Raw genomic sequence first — 6,109 nt, 5'->3', positions numbered from 1 at the left:
ATTGGCTTGGCCAAGAGAGTCCAGAATTAGGCAGCTTCATGTGAAACCTGTCAGAGCTGCAAGTCCTCTGAAACCACAGGCAGGAGAAAAGGTGACCAAGAGGTTTGATGCATCCATCCTCGCTTGATGGCACTTTGATACCTTGATTCTCTCTTCCCATAAAACACCATTTCCAGTTCGGAATCATTTTATCTAAAGGTAAAGGCTTGGCAAACAGTTGTACTGGAAATCATGTGGCCTATTTAGGCAAATATATATTTTGAGGCCTTACCATGGTACATACCAATTTATTACCACCTCTGTACAATGCAGGCAGTGATTTTCACACAACTTTATGAATGCCGTGAGATGACTTAAAGCTGATATACTCTCTGGTATTCACCATGCAGCATACCCAGCAAGCCCAGTCAAAAACTCAGCCCAAGCCCTGTGTTTAATACGCATGATTAATACGGTGTATTAGAGGAAAAAACGCAAGCCTGCGGTGTGGTTTACTTTTTACGCAGAAGTTACAAGGAAAAGAATGGAGGCAGCCCAAGAGGTTCATTTCCTAAAGGAGAATTCAAGTCCTGGAAACCGTTTCATCAAACACGGATTCCTTTTCCAGCCTCTGGCATTCGGCAGCTTGGCAACACGAGGAGGGCTGAATGGAGATGCCGTCATGGAAGGGAGCCCTTGGCATTGCTGCATACCTGCAATTACCCTCTCCTGTCTCTGTTTGCGTCCTTACGGCTCTAAACAACATTCACCGCCGTTCAAAGCATCGCATTAAAAACATGTGCCATATGGAAGAAATCAGGACATTTCCGAGTAGGTCTTTCTTTCTCAAAAGGACTAAAGGAGTCCTCGCAGACGTTATGCGCTGAAGCAGAACTGAAATACATGCTCATTGTCTGAACTAGAAGCAAAATGTTAAGCAGCCAAGCGCTTTACAAGCCTACGGTAAATAACTACACAATGATGAAAAGCCTCATGAGCCTCACCGAGTGTTAGAAGATGGGCCTGCTCCTAATCCTATGCTTCAGAGACTTAAGCACAGTTTGTGGCTTAGTCCTCCTTGCAGGCTGATCCTTAAATCTGTCAACAGTCTGGTCTCTCTGTTTCCACCACCTATGAAATGGGGGGGACCAGTAATTCACTCAGAGGGAGGTTCCAGTGGGTTCAACATTCATTCATAGTATCCAGAACTGCTGGGTTTGCTCCCCTAATTACAAAAGTAGCTCCACACTAGGATGGGCACTTTCAACATAAATTAGGACTCAAGATTATTAGCTTTTTTTAGGGTACTGAAGAGATGAGAAACAGTGATATTGCTGTGTTACAGATAAGCAATTGAAACACCAAGAGGAAAGATCCTCATTTTCAGCCGATACAAAGGGAACATGCCCAAAGTGAGCACGAACTCCAAGAGAGAGGATCTGAATTAAATCCCAAGCAATATGCACGGCTGACAGCCTGCAGCAGCGCCAGAAATGAAACCAGCTCAGACTAAGGGCAGATCTTCCACCTCAGGTTTCCTTCTCCTCTCTGAAGCAGTCCCATCCCACCCAGCAGAGCAAATTGCCTCCTCCAGAAATCTCAAGCACTGTTTCTCCATGCCGTCCTGATAAAACCCAGCCCTCCAAAGCTTGCTCTTGCTGCCAGCTCCTGAAGAAATTCTCAACCAGTGAAACCAGAGTCTACACCCAAACCTACACCATCCTTTTGAGAGGCAAAAGCCCCGTTGCTCTCCCTCTTCCTTACTACTGTCTCACTCCCACGAGCATCCTTATGGTTCAATGGTTTAGCTGTCACGTAAAAAACTAGGGCAGTTGTAGCTCCACGGGTTTTTCTCTAAGCTGCACCAAATCCACAGGGCTAAGCAGGAAAGCTGAGAGCAGCAGAGCACATGGCTAACACCCAGGCAGGCACCGTTTGGAAACCAGACAGCTTAAGGCTTAACTCCATGCTAGGAGCTGCATCAGGCTGGTATGGTCAAGGTGCACCGCCTGCTACAAGGCAATGGCTTATGATACCATCATCCGTTTGGCTCTCTTCATCTGTTATGGCCCCAGCCTGAATGATCCAGGATCTAATTAAACACTTAGGAAACCATCAAAAAATGCCAGAATCTTGAACTCAGGCTTCTTAATTTTGGTGTTGAACTACTTTAACCCTTCTGCTGCCAAACTATAAAAGGGTTAAAAACCGCTGGTTTAAAATTAAACCACTTGACGGAAGCCAGGCTGGACTTTTAAACCATTAAGCAAACACTTTTCCACCTCAAACAGGAGGCGGCGTGAAACCAGGGTGCTTGTTTTGTCCTCGGTGTGCCCTGGCTCACACGCAGCTGGCCCCACACGCTGCATTTACCTTGACGAGGCGAAATGCTCGCCAGTGACAGCACGGGCTCTCTGGGCTGGGACGAGCAAATGCATGCTGCACCTCCACCACACGGAAAAGGCTGCTGGGCAAAGCCCAAGCCGGCACGCTTCCCACCAGGTCCATGACGGACAGCCCAAGCAGCCCCATTAGGAGCCTCGTGCCGAGCTGCGAGTCACAAACACGCGAGCCCGGGGCGGTAGGTGAGCCAAGCGCTGTTTACTCTGCAAAGCCCAGCTGTTAAACCTGCGACTAGGACCATTACAAAATTATTTTTCCCTCTACCAGGCTGAGGTTTGACATCGCTCACACACAGCGAGCAGAGGCGAGGGATACTGCTGCCATGGTTTGTCATATTGAAAAGTAAATACAGCCAATTCCTCTCCCAAACACTCTTCCCAGAGGCAGGCTTCGACACTTGCAAGCAGCTTTGCTCCATTTCCTTCTGCGAAGAGCATACCAGTGGTTTCAAAGCACTGGCTTTGGAAACACAGACAGCTATTACGAGGCTTTGGTTAAATTAATTAATTGCCTGAAAAAAGCTCCTTACACCACTTGTCTGAGGACTGCAACGTGCCATGTTTATTACCAGCGTTTCAACGATTCCACAGAAGACATTCAAACCCCTACGCAGAAATACATTTAAGCTCCAGTCATTTCAGGCTCACTCATCACTGCCGTGAACACACATCGGATTATAAACCTACCATATGATACGGTACAATCTAGTTCTGTTTTGCAGGAACTGAAAAGCCTTCCCAAGTAAAACCCTTTTATTTTTTAGGTTAGAACCTCTTTCAGTAGTTTTTTTTCCTTATGTCTCTTAATGACAAAGCCCCCCACTTTTCACACTGTAATAAAAGACCTGCAAAGAACTAACAAACTGGGCATATAAAAGGCAAACGTTACCCTAGAAGTATGTCTCCAAGCCTCATGGAGGTAACAATTACGTCAGTGAAGAACAAAGCACAAGAATACTGTTTGGCACGTGTTACCTGCTGCACCTTCCCCCGTGGAGCATGGGTCCAGATCGGCGACACGATTTGGAAAACAACAGCGCTTGGGTTTAAGGTAGAAGGGAACTTAGGAGGCTCCAAGCACTTTTGGCAATAACAGAAGCTGTATTATTACCTAATAAGAGAAGTCTTGATCAGAGTAAAATCTTTACGCTTGTGTACCAAGAGGCTGTTCAAATCGTGACATGTCCAAGCAGTTCTTAGTCCACTAAGGGCTGGAGCAGCTCCTATGCCACAGCCTCCAGGACAGAGTACCAGCCGCCCCGTACACTGTGCTGACATTCACCCGCTTCGTTGTCCAGCCGAGGATAGCCGACATTCACACTGATGATATTCCAACAGTTAACATTTTCCCTTTTTTTTTAATTAAAAAAAAAAAGCCTATCCTAAAACCCAACCCTACAAGAAGTGCTACATTAAATTCTGTTCCACAGTATGACAAGGGGGTGGATGGAGTATTTTTTACTGCAACTTCTCAGCCAAGCGAATACAAGAGAGAAGATCACTATTCCAAGATATTTAATAAGAAGAAATTACAGATTGAGAGTCCTCCGGGCACATGAAGTTCAGCTAATGCACGGCTCTAGACTGGGTCACTTCTTACAAACAATATTACAATTTTTTGCTTTAGCGTGGACACGTTGGACTAACACAAACCACAAAATACTGAATCAGATGCAACAGCTAGAGCTAAAAACCACAACAATAAAAAGTATGGCACAAAGAATGCTAAACTAAACGACGTGTAATTAGTATTTACTTTTGGCAATCCTGGTTTGGACTAATTCAGTGTAGAGATTTGTTCCCAGTCAGCACCAGGTTCAGTTAACATACATTTTGTGCAAAGTGTACTTTGAAATTCATTGAAATAATTAGTTGTGTAAACGTATCTTCCTTTCACAGTGAAACAACAGTGATTTGGGTATTGGAGACAAACAAGAGAACCCCAGACAATATTTTATTTCACAGTACACAATGTATGTATATATAATCGCCAAATTCAGCAAGTAGGTAAAGTGCATGCCAGTAACAACTTGGACTGTAAATGAAGAACTTGCAGTGCAGAAGTACACTTTATTCCAATACTAACAAACTAATATGTAGTAATACAAAACAAGGTAGAGTAACTTCTTGAAAACAACATACTCTACGTGATTTACTGCACCTTTCTTTAAAAGGTAGGCTGAATTACTCTGAAACAGGAAAATTTCACATTGACTATCAGTAGAATAAACAGTTCAAAGCTTCACTAGTTAAAAATATTGCACCAAAAGTGTCGTACTTGAAAGCAATACAAGAAGAATTTTTTAATATAAAAACACTTAAAAAAAAAAAAAGACATATTACAACAGCTACTTTGAACTAAAATAGCTGGTAAACTGTAGGAATTGATGAAATGGGAGTTCTCTGCCACAGGTGATAGATACATGGATTACCTGGAATCTCTCCTATATAGTATCGAGTAAGATGGGAGGGGAAAAGGTGTCCACTGTCCTGCAGTCTCGATGGAGCCAACTGTAAACTCAACAAAACCTATTACGACAACAATTGACAGTATTCCCTTTTATTTTAGAAATACAGGTCTACAAGAAGTCTTGAAATGCTTCACCACCAGTTAGTGCAACTAAATGAAAGCCACAAGATAGATGGATGTACCACGACTACCAAATGTTATACAGATGTCTACAGCTCCGACCATAGGCTCCTCGGCCTGTGAATCTGGAGTAGACACACAAAAAACCCACATGATGCTCCCCACGACCCACGAATCATAGAATCATAGAATCATTAAGGTGGAAGAGACCTCCAAGATCATCGAGTCCAACCGTCAACCCAACACCACCATGCCCACTAAACCATGTCCCTAAGCGCCTCATCTACCCGTCTTTTAAATACCTCCAGGGATGGTGACTCAACCCCTTCCCTGGGCAGCCTGTTCCAATGTTTAACCACTCTTTCAGTAAAGACATTTTTCCTCATGTCCAATCTAAACCTCCCCTGGCACAACTTGAGGCCGTTTCCTCTCGTCCTGTCGCTTGTTACTTGGGAGAAGAGACCGACCCCCACCTCGCTACAGCCTCCTTTCAGGTGGTTGTAGAGAGCGATGAGGTCTCCCCTCAGCCTCCTTTTCTCCAGGCTAAGTTCCCATTTAGAGAGTCGGAGACGAATGGTAGGGAAATCCTTGGAAAACGAAGGACAGGGAAGCAAAGGGACAAGGGACCTTCCACTAACATCCACCAGAGATGTGGCGGCCCAGATCCAGCATGGTGTTTAGGGACCACACTAAGTGAACACTCTGTTCATGACGCTCTGAGAACGCTGCATCCCATGTCAGGCTCTTCCCAAAACTGTAAAACCACTGTGTGCAAGCGAGGGATGCAAACGGTGAACTCCACGAACTGAATAAATTTGCCCGTGAAGAAAATCACTTTCTCCACTCCAAAATCAATTCCTTCACTACATGCGCAGTTTAAAGGGGAAAAATAAAACACACAAAAACGTGTAGATGATCGTCGAAGATCAGCAGCCCCTTTTTGGAAAGCAGAAGCATGTATTTAACTTCGACACTTACTTTTTATAATTGACTTAAGCAAGCAAAACATTTATCGAATGGCAAAAAAAAAAAAAATCTGCTCAATAAGTAGATGTCTCTACCGATACATACACATCAACTCACCTTCTTCTCTTGATTTCCCAGGACATGGCAACAGACAGCTGTGGCCACTAAGTCT

Source organism: Pygoscelis adeliae, unplaced genomic scaffold (genome assembly GCF_000699105.1).
Source record: "Pygoscelis adeliae isolate BGI_AS28 unplaced genomic scaffold, ASM69910v1 Scaffold88, whole genome shotgun sequence".
NCBI lineage: Eukaryota > Metazoa > Chordata > Aves > Sphenisciformes > Spheniscidae > Pygoscelis > Pygoscelis adeliae.
This window is presented reverse-complemented; position numbering follows the sequence as displayed.